Source organism: Antechinus flavipes, chromosome 1 (genome assembly GCF_016432865.1).
Source record: "Antechinus flavipes isolate AdamAnt ecotype Samford, QLD, Australia chromosome 1, AdamAnt_v2, whole genome shotgun sequence".
NCBI classification, from domain to species: domain Eukaryota; kingdom Metazoa; phylum Chordata; class Mammalia; order Dasyuromorphia; family Dasyuridae; genus Antechinus; species Antechinus flavipes.
In genome coordinates this window covers 202,486,322-202,500,395 of record NC_067398.1, presented here as the reverse complement: position 1 = coordinate 202,500,395, position 14,074 = coordinate 202,486,322, and positions in this window count along the sequence as shown.

Here is a 14,074-nt window from a genome sequence, read left to right as displayed (position 1 = left end):
ATTCAACATGGATGGGAGAAGTGTTTCAGTTAGTTTGCAGATGTTTAGGGAACAAGTGAATACATGTATTTGGAATTCAAAAAAAATAATAAAATTCAGTTTTAGAATCAAATCATATAAAAGCAAATAAACATAAAACAGCATTGTCAGCCATCACTGGTAGTTTTAAATAAAGCATTCCTGTGTGAAATAATTAGAATATGCTCAACTTTGCAAATTAGTTACTGTTCAAAATTAAACATTGTCAAAAGTTTTAAGATTTCTTTCTTTAATCAGTAAAGCATTTGTGTTTCAAAGATTGTATGCTTAAACATGAAAAAATGACTTCACAATAGTATCATTTGAGATGAATATTCCTTTTGTCTGTGTCATTCTAGGAATCTAAATTCAAAGCCCAGAGGTTAAACAACTTCATTTCCGATTGCAGAGCTTAGCTATGTCATATGTGCACAAACTTTCAAAAAGAGTAATCAATACAAAGCTGTTTATTTTCTGTCAAATAAGAAACAGTAAATTAATTTTGTCTTTGAATTATATGGAATTGAATTACAAAGAAAGACTTGGCAGTGGTCTTTCTTTTAATTAATGTTTTGTCAGATCATCAATCTTTCTTTCTCTCCATGTGTTAATACTCAATTTGTTTTGTATTTACTTCAGCCTGTATCTCCTTCCTAAAGAACTCTTATCTGCTTTGTTAAGATATCTTTAAGAAAAACAAAAGAAACAGTAACTCATCCTCCTTGTGCAAATAACAAAAAGAAAGAAAAACTAGGAGGACACTCTTCTCAATTCTCATTGAAACTGCATTACAAATTATGAAACGTATTAGTTTAAACAATTATGTTGGTAATGCTATTTGAATTACGGTCTTAATATTTTAAAATATTTGAGGTCAAATTTCTTTCTTTTGAGGCATCTTTTCCCCATTAAGCTTACAGAAATAAATTAGAATACAGAGATAATATTATATCACCAAACCTATAGAGTTGTATTTTTACTCTCTGGATTGGACTATCATAGGAATTTTATTATGACATTTTAAGAATGATTGATTGCATCCTGAATCAATAATTTGTAGCTAGTGGGTAAGCTCTACTCTGTCTGGTTTCTAAATCATAAAGTAAAATGGAATACACCAAAAGTAGATCAAATTCCTCAAATTTGTAATTGACAAAAATTACAAGCTTCCTAAGTGCAATTTCTTTTCGGGCTATTCAACTCACCTATGCAGGGAGTAATCAATAAGGTAGAAAAGCATTTACTAACAATTATCCTATGTATCTTTTAAAGCAAAACAACTAATAGGAAAGAAAAGATAAATAATATATTCTATAGTTTTCTTTTGTGTTTGTATATGTGTATATATATATATACATATATGTATATATGTATATATATATATACACACACACACACACACACACACACATATATATGCATAGTGAGAAATATGTAAATTGAGTAAGGTTCACTGCATGTTGTGTTGCTTTAGAATTGTGCAAATAAAATTTTACTCATATGAAAGAGTATAAACTAACTCCATGTACATAGACATAAATATTTTTGAAGTGTCAACTGTGTACCAGACACTGTGCTAAGAGCTGCAGATAGAAAAAGAAGCAAAATAAATTATCTATATTCTAAGAGCATCATTAAAGAAATATTTGGTAGTTATTATACTTATGGGCAGGGGTCCTCAAACTATGGCCCGCGGGCCAGATGCAGCAGCTGAGAACAATTATCCCCCTCCCCCAGGGCTATGAAGTTTCTTTATTTAAAAGCCCACAAAACAAAGTTTTGTTTTTACTATAGTCTGGCCCACCAACAGTCTGAGGGACAGTGAACTGGCCCCCTATTTAAAAAGTTTGAGGACCCCTGCGTTGAGTCTCTAGAATAGTTACTTCAGACTGGTTCATGCACAGATTTCTTTAAACTTACAAAAAGACAGCATGTCATAAAATTAATTGTTCAGAGAGGGGATGCAATATTACAGTTTCCCACAAAATGACACTTTCCTTGAGTTTAGCACCTGTCTCCTTCACTGGATTGTATATGCTACAACTAGTTTTCAGTGTCTCAACTGGTCATCAAATGACACTAATGAGTTCTATTCAATTTTCAACTATCCAAAATCCAGAAATAATCTAGGGCATCAAAATCACTTATCTCAAGAAGCCTCAATTACAGATCAACTGAATATTTAGTCACTGAAGTGGCTATAGCAGCTCTTCTAGTTAGTCTCATCTACAAGGAAGACCAAAATATCAATATCAGCATCAATATATGCTCCCTTATATGAATAACAGCTGCCAAGTGCCCCGATACTCATTTCAAGTTATCATTAAGATTATATATCAAGGTCCAAAGAATAAAGGAAAATACTCAAAATCATGGGAGAATAATAATGGTCATTATCCAACCTACATTAAAGGCTTTTAGGGAAATCCAGTCCTATATTGTGCTCATAAAAGTACAGCATCCCTCTCCTCTCTGTTCTAAAGAAGATATAGGAATTTTTTTTTTAATTTTTAAGGTATTCTAAAAAATCTATTTTCTATGTCTCTCTGGAAAACCTGTCCTTGGGATCTTATCAAAATTAAATGGTGACAAAGCAAACTGCTCAGTGTCATGTACACATGTAAATGAGTGCATATTTATATATGTGTGTATGTCTGATAAACAATATAGTATCAATAACTTAATTTATAAATTGGATTGGATCAACTACCTTATAATGTTATATGAGAAAATGCATATAAACATATCAACACACATATACACAGATACAATCCTTTGCAAAATTTAAAAGCTATAAAAATGGTTATTATTGTTTTGGTCTGACATTATAGGCTGTGTGACTATGGGCCAGTTAATTTCTCTAATACTCCTTCTTTTTACTTACTTCACACTTTTATGAGAGAATGTACACAGAGATGCTTACATAATATACATACATAAACACACAAATATGCAAGTAATGAGCTTTCCAAATTTTAAAAAGAGATATAAAATTTTATATAAATATGTATGTAGGAGTCAGAGCCAAGAAAGACAAAAAAAGAGAGGCAAAGAAAAGTCAGAGATTCTCCTGAGACCTCCCCATAATCCACTGATTTTTTATAAATGCCTCAAAACAAATGTTGAAGCAGCATAACTCACAAAAGAATGGTGTAAAACAATTTTCTAGCCCACAAAAAAATAAAGAGAGTGTGAAGGAAAATCTGTTGCACTAGAATGAGTGGATAGTACACTGCAATCCTGTACAGCACAAACTATTACCCAGCAATAGGAGCAGGCACTGGAAATAAATCAACAATAGCAGAAGCTGTCTCTGGAATATTAATGTTGCGGATGATAAGGGAGTAAAACAAGAAGTAAGATGTAGAATAGAGGGGTGTCTTTTCTGGTACTGGGGAAGATACTCTTGCTTTTTCCACCCTCCATTAAGATCACAGTGATCAGTGGATTTCCCAGGATGAGGAAATGCACTAGGTCACCAGGGTTTCTGACCACAAAGGGACAGAGACCTTGATCAAATTTCCAGGAAAGAAAAAATTCTTTATAATCACACTCAGAACAGTCCACAGGTCAGGAAAGTAACAAAAAAAATCTCTTTTTTAGATCATACCAACTCAGAAGACCTGAGAATATTCAGGTCCTTAAAAGTACCTGAAAATAGATGAAGAAAATCTGGATGGAATAGTGTATCCTCCATCATAGTAGAGCTTCACTTTACAAAAGTTAAGAAAATATTGGAAAATGGGAGAAAATGGAAAAGGAAAAAAGCAAAAAGAATATCTATGGAAGAGTTCAAAAAGATTTTTTTTTAAATGCAGTGAGAGTACAGAAAAAAATGGGAAGAGAAATGAAACTAATGCAAGAAAATCATGGGGAAAATGGACTATAATTGACAATAATTTAATAAGAAGAATACCTTGAAAAGCAGAATTGATCAAATGTTAAAAAAAAAAGGCTGAAAAATTCACTGATTAAAAAAAAAAAACTTTCAAAAAGTAGAATTGTCCAAAATGCAAAGGAGGTCTAAAAATTCACTAGAATTGAGTAAGTGGGAGCTAATGACTTTTGAGACATCAAAACATACAACAAAACCAAAATAATTTAAAAAAAAATAGTAGAAAACCTGAAACATCTGATGGGAAGAAATAACTGATGTGCAAAATAGATCCAGAAGTAAAAATTTAAAAATGATTTGACTACCATGATTTAAAAAAAGAACCCAAATATCATATTTCAAGGTGTTACCAAGAAAAGCTATATTGATACTCTTGGAAGCAGAAGGTAAAATAGAAACTGAAAGAGCTTACCAATCACTTCCTGAAAGAAGTGCCAAAAGGAAAACTCTCAGAAATATTTTTCTCAAATTTCAAATTTCCTGGGTCAATGAGAAAATTTATGAGCCACCAGAAAGAAATAATTCAAGTAATTGGAATTTTTAAAACTTTGATTTACAGATTATCTCTCTTCCTCCCTACAATTCTGCCTCAGTGAGAAGACATATCTTAAGTTTATAAAAAAATTTCCATAAAAGTTGAGGTGTGATATAAAACATAAATTCCTCCTCCCAAAAAATATTCAATAAAAATAGTTTTTAAAAACTATGATCTATTGTGTATTCAGACACAATCAATTTTGGGAGGCTTGGATGGTATTATTCATTCTGAGCCCTTCAGAGTAGCCTTGAATCATTGTATTTCAGAGAATAACAAAATCACTCACAGTTGATCACCTGCAACATTATTATTACTTTCTGCAAAGTATATTTCACTATGCTTATGTTCTTGGAGGATTTCCAGGTTTTTCTTATGACATCCTGCTCATCATTTCTTATAGAACAATAATATTAAATTATAACCATATAATATAGTTTATTTAACCACTTCCCAATTTATAGGCATGCCCTCACTTTTCATTTTTTTTTGCCCTTAGAAAAGTGTTGCTATAAATATTTTGTTCATGGAAATCCTTTTTCTTTTCTTTTTTTTTATCTTTTTTAGGGATTCATACCTACTAGTGATATTGTTAAGTAAAAGGAGATGCCTGATTTTATAGCTCTTTGGGCACAATTCATATCTTTTGAACATTTGTCAGTTGGAAAAATGGCTCTTTTATAAATAAATTTGACTTGGTTCTCTATGTATTTGAGAAATGACACTTTCCTTAAAGAAATGTGTTTAAAATTTATTTTCACAATTACTATTGCTACTGTTATTATACAATTAGTATCCCCCTCCTTTATTCTATTTTCTCTCTTCTTTCTCTACTTTCACCTTATCTTCCTCAAAAGCGTTTTGCTTTCACAAACCCTCCCTATCCAATATGCCCTCTTCTCATCCTCTCCCTTTCTCAAATTATTCTTTTCCTCCTAGTTTGCCACAGGGTAAGATAGATTTCCATATTCATATTGAATGCCTATGTTATTTCTCCTTTGAGACAATTCTGATGAAAGCAAATTTCCTTTATTCCCCTTTCCCCCTCCCCCTTTTCTCTTCACTGCAAAAGCTTTTCCTTGACTCTTTTGTGGCAGATAATTTATGCCATTCCATCTTTCCCTTTCTCTTCCAACAAATTTCTCTATTTCAAATTAATTTTTAAAAATATTATCCCATTATATTCAACTCATACCTGAGCTCTTCTAATTGCCATAAGAAGAAAGTTCTCACGAGTTACAAGTATCATCCTCCTGTGTAAAAATGTAAACAGGTCAGCTTTATTAAGTACCTCATTTTTTCCCTTTCCTGGATATTTCATTATGCTTCTCCTGAGTACTGTATTTGAAATCCAGTTTTCTATTCAGGCTAGTCTTTTCATCACAAATGCATGAAAGTCCTCTATTTCATTGAATATTCATCTTTTCCCCTGAATGACTGATTATAATCAGTTTTGCTGGGTAAATGATTTTTGATTGTAATCCAAACTTTACTGTTCTCCACAATATCATATCCTATGTCCTCCAATCATCTAATGTAAAAACTGCTAAATCTTGTGTTATTCTAATTGTTCCTCTATGATACCTGACTGTTCCTTTCTGGATCCTTGCCATCTTTTCCCCTTGACCTTGGAGTTCTGAAATTGGTTATAATATTCCTGAGAGTTTTTATCTTGGGATCATTTTAAGGAGATTACTGTTAGATTGTTTTAATTTCTATTTTATCCTGAGGTTATTGGAATATTGGAAAACTTTTGTTGATAATTTCATGAAAGATTATATGTGGTTTCTTTTTTGGACCGTGACTTTCAAGGAGACCAATAATTTTAAAATTATCTCTTCTAGATCTATTTTCTAGGTCAGTGGTTTTTACAATGAAATATTTCCCATTGCTTTCTATTTTTTCATTCTTTTAGAATTGTTTTATTGTTTCATGATTTTTCATAAATTCATTAGCTTCCATTTTCTCAATTTTGATTTTTAAGGAATTATTTTCATCAGTGAGCTTTTGTAGTTCTTTTCCTATTTTATCAATTTTGTTTGTTAAAGCATTCTTCTCCTTATTAGCTTTTTGTATCTTCTTTTGTAGCACTCTCAATTCCCTTCTCATTTTTTACTCTACTCTCTTATTTGATTTTCAAGATCACATTTGAGCTCTTCTAGGGCCTGGGATTAATTCTTATTTTTCTTGGAGGCTTTGAATTTAGGTTCTTTAACTCTGTTGTCTTCTGAGTGTGTATTTTGATCTTCTTTGTCATTTTCTATAGTCAGATTTTTTTTTCAGTTGTTTGCTCATTTCCTCAGCCTATTACTTGTTTTTTTTTTTTTTTAAACTTTTTGGGGCATCTCTTTTCAGAGTGGAGGGTATGATACCCCAAGTTTCATGGTTATTCTGAAAACTGTTTCCTGAGATCTTTCTAGCAATCTCTAAGTTTCAGTTCTTCCAAGATGGTATGTTTTCATTACCACAAGCACTCCTTTCTGCTTTAGAATAGTAAGGAGGGCCCCTACTTTACTGTGGCTGTAATTTTTAGCAGAAGTCATTCCTCAGAGCTAATAAACTAGTTGTACCCTCTTACTATCTATAAATTGAGATTTATATCTGTAAACTTCCATAACCACAGATAATAGCCTATATTGCTGCTCCCACCATTTCTGTTGTCACAGATGATTTAGTGGTCCCTAAGGTCACTCCTTGTTTTCTGGCTTTTCAAGGTTCTCTTACCATAAAGATTAGTGCTGCTATTAATTCAGAAGGTTTAAGTCTTGCTCCTGGTTTCCTGGGGTTAAGACTTTACTGGTACAAAGTATGCTAGAACTGAGATATATTTCCATATTAGTGTCACAGATCTTTCCTTCTCACCTTCTAAATTCTCTTCAGCTGGAAAAATTTGTTCCACTCTATCTTTTGTAGTTCTGCTACCCTAAGAATAATTATTTAAATAAATTTAAAGGGATATTGGGGATAATTTAGGCAGGTTTGCCTCTTCTCCATCATCTTGGCTCCCCTTCCCCAGCCTTAAATCATTTTCTACATTACAGGATCATAGGAGTTGAAATATGATATCGCAGAATGTAAAGGAGCTAGGACTGCAACCAAGAATCTTCTTCCCAGAAAAAATGAATATAATGCTTTAGGGGAAAAAGGGCTGATTCAATAAAACAAAGGACTTCCATGCATTCCTGATAAAAAGACAAAAACCTGCATTGAAAACCTGATTTTCAGTTAACAGAATGAAATGAAATTTAGGAAAGGAAAACTGAAAGGACTATTATAAGGAACTTATTGGGGACTTATTAAATAGAAACAGTTTAGAAATTATTTGAACTTATAATTTATAACTCATAAGAACTGAATACATATTGATAGAGGGCATAGGTGGGAGTTAAAAATAAAAAAAAAAAAACTATCTTTAAAGATAAAATTAATTAGTGAAAAAGAAGAATGCAAGGGCAGAGCCAAGATGGCAGAGAAGGCACTTTCTAAGCTCCTCTCATGCACTCATGACCAACTATTAAATTCAGCCTCAAAATAGCATTTGACTGGTAAAATTCACGAAGATTAGAAGCACAACAATTTTTCATTCACCAAAGATAATCTGGAAGATCATCAGAGCAGGTTTGTCCTGAAGGGCAGGAACAGACCAGCCCAGGCAGAAAGTTAGGAGAGACTAGCTACTGGGGCAGACCAGGGGTAGGGGTGACCCCTGTGGCTAGAGACAATTCACCCATAGGCTAACTGCTGTGCCTTAATTATAAAGCAGTAAACTGGCAGAGGAATTAAAGCCACTAACAGAGGGTATTCTCTAAAAAATGCCAGAATCTAACAAGATTGGGCTATAACCACGCAAAACAGAAAGTGACTCAACATGGACTGTAACACAGCCCTGCAGTGGACATTCTGCAGTATGGGGCTTTTGCAGAGGCAGTTACAAATCTGCATGGCAGGGGAGCATAGACTGGGGCAACCTCAAATCTTGACTCTTTTGTGGCAGATAATTTATATTTGGGGCAATAGAACTTTCACAGCTCCACCATGCTTCCCTGGGCAGGGACACTTCCGGTCTGTGCAGGACTATTCACTAGTCAGGTACTAATACCCATGTTAGACTTTGGCCTGGGGTAGTGAAATTTTCACTGCTCAGCTTCTAGCCACAGGTCAGTCATTAACCCGCACATCAGGGTCCTTTGCAGGGTCCTTGAACGTGAATTACTTCTGGGGGGAACACTTTTTCAGAGCACTCCTATACCTCCCAGCTCTTTGTAGCCAGTTGGCAGAAAAGCTACTTAAATCTTCCTGGTTACACACTTGATACTCTATTCATTGTGCTGAAAGAAAGATAGGAATCTTTTTTCCCCTCTTCTTTCCAGTCCCTATCCCATCAAGAAAACACTCCCGCAGAGCAAGAGAGGGGGGAAAAAAAGACAGCTATAAAAGAAAAAGACAGATAAAAAAGAAGAAGAAGAAATTCTTGAAACAAATATGCCAATTGAAGCCAAAAAATCTGTCTCATTAGCTTTCTCATGTTTCTTCACCAGTCCTCTGAAATCATGGATCATTATTTCATTGATCAGGATTTTTACAATTTTTAAAAGTGTTCATTTTTTCCCACATTGTTGTTATTGTATAAATTGTTCTCCCAGTTCTAATAATTTCATTTCGCACCAATTTTCAAAATCATTTGCTTTTATAATAAGTATATTCTGTCAGTTCTGCTCTCTTTATATTGTAACAGTGCATACAAATTTCTTGAAAAGCATTGTTTTCTTCTTATTTTCTTCAACACTAGCATTTTATTACATTCATGGTATCATTTGATTAATCATTCCCCAATTTATGAGTGTCCCTTTATTACCAGTTTTATTTAATTTTTGTCACTATAAAAATAATTATTATAAATACACATAAAAGCTAACATTTGCATAGCCTTTTAAGTTTAACACAATACAGTACAAATGTTATTCTAGTTTATGTTCATAATAACCCTTGGAGTTAGTTTTTATTATTATGCCTATTTTGCAATTGAAGAAACTGGCATATGATCAATTTTAAGTGATTTGCCCAGGGTGACAAAGTTAGTGAGTGTTCTAAGGCCAATTTTGAACTCGACTGAATGTGATCAGGACAATTGGTGTATTCATACCAGCTCTCTGTTTTTAGAACATGGAGTAGGGAGATTGTTTTATTTGCTTGCTAAATAAGATAAATATAAAACACAGCGAATGTAACCCATTCTATCTGGAAGACTGACTAAAATATTTGAAACGGCAAATAGTCCCAGGAATGTAGGAAGTTTCCGTGGGAAAGGGCTAACAAGGAAGTGCTATGGAACCAGTTGTAGCTGAAAGAACTGATCCTTTATTTACTATGTCTTTAGATTTCTAAGTTTCCTCTAACTGAACTCAAGATTTCTTTAACATATCATCCAAATGAAAAAAAGAATGAAGTCTCAGTTGGTAATAGTATTTATTCATAGTTACACAAAATGGTAGTAAAACTTGAACAAAATCACAGAATTAAAACATTGCTAATTTAAAATGCTACATTCTTATTTTGTACACTGTGCTGAATCACTTGCTCTTAATACATTCTTATTCTTTTTTCTTTAAAATTCATTAGTAGAAAGTTCCCAACACTGATGCTTTAGAGAAAAAAAAAAACAAACAAATAAATTAAAACCTGTAACAGCATGTATAGTAAAAACCGTTATTGAAATGGTTGTGTAAAATGTATTAATATTGCCCTAAGAACAACTGGCACCAACTTTTGTCTTGGGAAGAAATGCCTAAAGGAGACCTCAGAAGCAAGTACTTGTGGCAATCAAGATATATTTAACTGCTATATAGAAATAGGAAAAAAAAAAATAACTTTGTCAGCTTCTTTTCAAAAATGATTACATCAAATCTAAGCATCCGCAACATTTTTATGTTTTGTATTGCCTATACCTTCCATTTTCTTTTTAAAAAATGCTTTTCACTTTTATTTTTTTCTTACTACAATAACATATGATAGCTTTTTAATTTTTTAAAAGTTATTCCTTATAATGTAATGGTAATTCACTGAGACCATTCAATATGGTCTCATACCACTGAATTCAATTCATACACTTAATCATACACTTAAATCATACATTTAAAATCATACACTTAATCATACACTTAAAATAATAGTAATAATTTCTACTTATACATTCTATTGTGTTCTCCAAGTGATTCATTTGTTGACATATTTCCATGAAATAAGTAATATCATTCACTGAAATTTTCCCAAGGCCTATCTCTTTGAACTTACTAACCTTGTCTTTAAATTCTGTATGTGCGTGGTAGTTATGTACTGAAATACTGGAAGCCTTCTTCATTTTACATATGGAAAAGCTTGAGGACAAAAAATATACCTTCAAACAGTAAGGTGACTTCATGCCTCATTATCAATTCCTCTAAATCTCATCAAAGACTCTGAAACAGATGGGGGGAAATAATAGAAATTGTTTATGCAAATATCTTTCTTATATAAAATTAAATGTTAATTTTCATTATTACTTTTTATTGACAGAATATATGCATGGGTAATTTTTCAACATTGACCCTTGCAAACACTTCTGTTCAAACTTTTACATTCCTTCCCTCCGCTCTCTCCCCTAGATGGCAGGCAGTCTCATGCATGTTAAACATGTTGAAATATATCTTAAATATGATATATGTGTGTATATTTATACGGTTCTCTTGTTGCTCAAGAAAAATCGGATTTGGAAAGGTAAAAATAACATGGAAAGCAAAACAAAAATGCAAACAGTCCACAATCATTTCCCAGTGTATTTTCTTTTTTTTTCCTTCTTTTTCTTCATTTTTCTTTTTTTCTTAATTATAACATTTTATTGACAGAACCCATGCCTGAATAATTTTTTACAACATTATTCCTTGGACTCACTTCTGTTCCGACTTTTCCCCTCCCTCCTTCCACACCCTCCCCTTAGATGGCAAGCAGTCCTATACATGTTAAATATGTCACAGTATATCCTACATACAATATGTGTACAGAACTGAACAGTTCTTTTGTTGCACAGGGAGAATTGGATTCAGAAGGTAAAAATAACCCAGGAAGAAAAATAAAAATGCAAACAGTTTACATTCATTTCCCAGTGTTCTTTCTTTGGGTGTAGCTGCTACTTTCCATCATTGATCAACTGAAACTGAGTTAGATCTCTTTGTAAAAGAAATCCACTTCCATCAGAATGCATCTTCACACAATATTGTTGCTGAAGTGTATAATGATCTCCTGTTTCTACTCATTTCACTTAGAATCAGTTCATGTAAGTCTCTCAAGCCTCTCTCTATTCATCCTGCTGGTCATTTTTTACAGAACAATAATATTCCATAACATCCATACACCACAATTTACCCAACCATTCTTCAATTGCTGGGCATCCATTCATTTTCCAGTTTCTGGCCACTACAAAGAGGGCTGCCACAAACATTTTGGCACATACAGGTCCCTTTCCCTTCTTTAGTATCTTATTGGGGTATAAGCCCACTAGTAACACCGCTGGATCAAAGGGTATGCACAGTTTGATAACTTTTTGAGCATAGTTCTAAATTGCTCTCGAGAATGGCTGGATGTATTAACAATTCCACCGCCAGTGTATTAGTGTCCCTGTTTTCCCACATCCCCTCCAACATTCTGAATTACCTTTCCCTGTCATTCTAGCCAGTCTGACAGGTGTGTAGTGGTATCTCAGAGTTGTCTTAATTTGCATTTCTCTGATTAATAGTGACTTGGAGAATCTTTTCATATGACTAGAAATAGTTTCAATTTCTTTATCTGAGAATTGTCAGTTCATATCCTTTGACCATTTATCAATTGGAGAAATGGCTTGATTTGTTATAAATTAGCATCAATTTTCTATATATTTGGGAAATGAGGCCTTTATCAGAACCTTTAACTGTAAAATTGTTTTCCCAGTTTATTACTTCCTTTCTAATCTTGTCTGTATTAGTTTGTTTGTACAAAAACTTTTCAATTTGATGTCATCAAAATTTTCTATTTTGTAATCAATAATGATCTCTAGTTCTTCTTTAGTCATAAATTCCTTTCTCTACCACAGGTCTGAGAGGTAAACTATCCTATGCTCTTCCAATTTATTTATAACTCATTCTTTATGCCTAGGAGGTGAATCCATTTTGACCTTGTCTTGGTGTATGGTGTTAAATGTGGGTCGATGCCTAGTTTCTGCCATACTAATTTCCAATTTTCCCAGCAATTTTTGTCAAATACTGAGTTCTTATCCCAAAAACTGGGGTCTTTGGGTTTGTCAAATACTAGATTATTAAAGTTATTGGCTGTTTTGTCCTTTGAACCTAACCTATTCCATTGATCAACTAGTCTATTTCTTAGCCCATACCAAAAGGTTTTAGTAACCGCAGCTTTATAATATAATTTTAGATCTGGTACAGCTAGGCCACCTTCATTTGATTTTTTTTTTCTCATTAATTCCCTTGAAATTCTTTACCATTTGTTTTTCCATATGAACTTTGTTGTTATTTTTTCTAGGTAATTAAAATAGTTTTTGGGGAGTCTGATTGGTATAGCACTAAATAAATAAATTAATGTAGGTAATATTGTCATTTTTATTATATTTGCTCACCCAATCCAAGAACATTTAATATTTTTCCAGTTGTTTAGACTGGACTTAATTTGTGTGGAAAGCATTTTGTAGTTTTGCTCATAAAGTTTCAGATTTTGCCTTGGCAGATAGAATCCTAAATATTTTATTCTATCAGTAGTTTCTTTAAATGGAATTTCTCTTTGTAACTCTAATTGTTGGATTTTGTTAGTGATATATAAGAATGCTGATGACTTATGTGGGTTTATTTTGTATCCTGCAAGTTTGCTAAAGGTGTGGATAATTTCTAATAACTTTTTAGTAGAATCACTGGGGTTTTCTAAGTATACCATCATATCATCAGCAAAGAGTGATAATTTGGTTTCCTCATTGCCTACTCTAATTCCTTTAATCTCTTTCTCAACTCTTTTGAATAGTAACTGTGATAGTGGGCAGCCTTGTTTCACTCCTGATCTTAATGGGAATAGTTGCAGTTTGTTCCCATTACATATGCTGCTTACTGATGGTTTTAAATAGATGATACTGATTATTTTAAGAAAAAGTCCATTTATTCCTATACTCTCAAAAGTTTTTAATAGGAATGGATATTGGATTTTATCAAATACTTTTTCTGCATCTATTGAGATGATCATATAGTTTTTGTTAATTTGGGTATTTATATGGCCAATTATACTGATAGTTTTCCTAATATTGAACCAGCCCTGCATTCCTTGTATAAATCCTACTTGATCATGGTGTATGATCCTGGAGATGATTTTCTGTAGTTTTTTTGTTAACATATTATTTAAGATTTTAGCATCAATATTCATTAGGGGAATTGGTCTATAATTTTCTTTCTCTGTTTTCAACCTACCTGGTTTAGGTATCAGTACCATGTCTATGTCATAAAAGGAATTTGGTAGGACTCCTTCATTCCCTATTTTTTTCAAATAGTTTATACAGCATTGAGGCCAGTTGTTTTTTAAATGTTTGGCAGAATTCACATGTAAATGTGAAATCCCCCTAT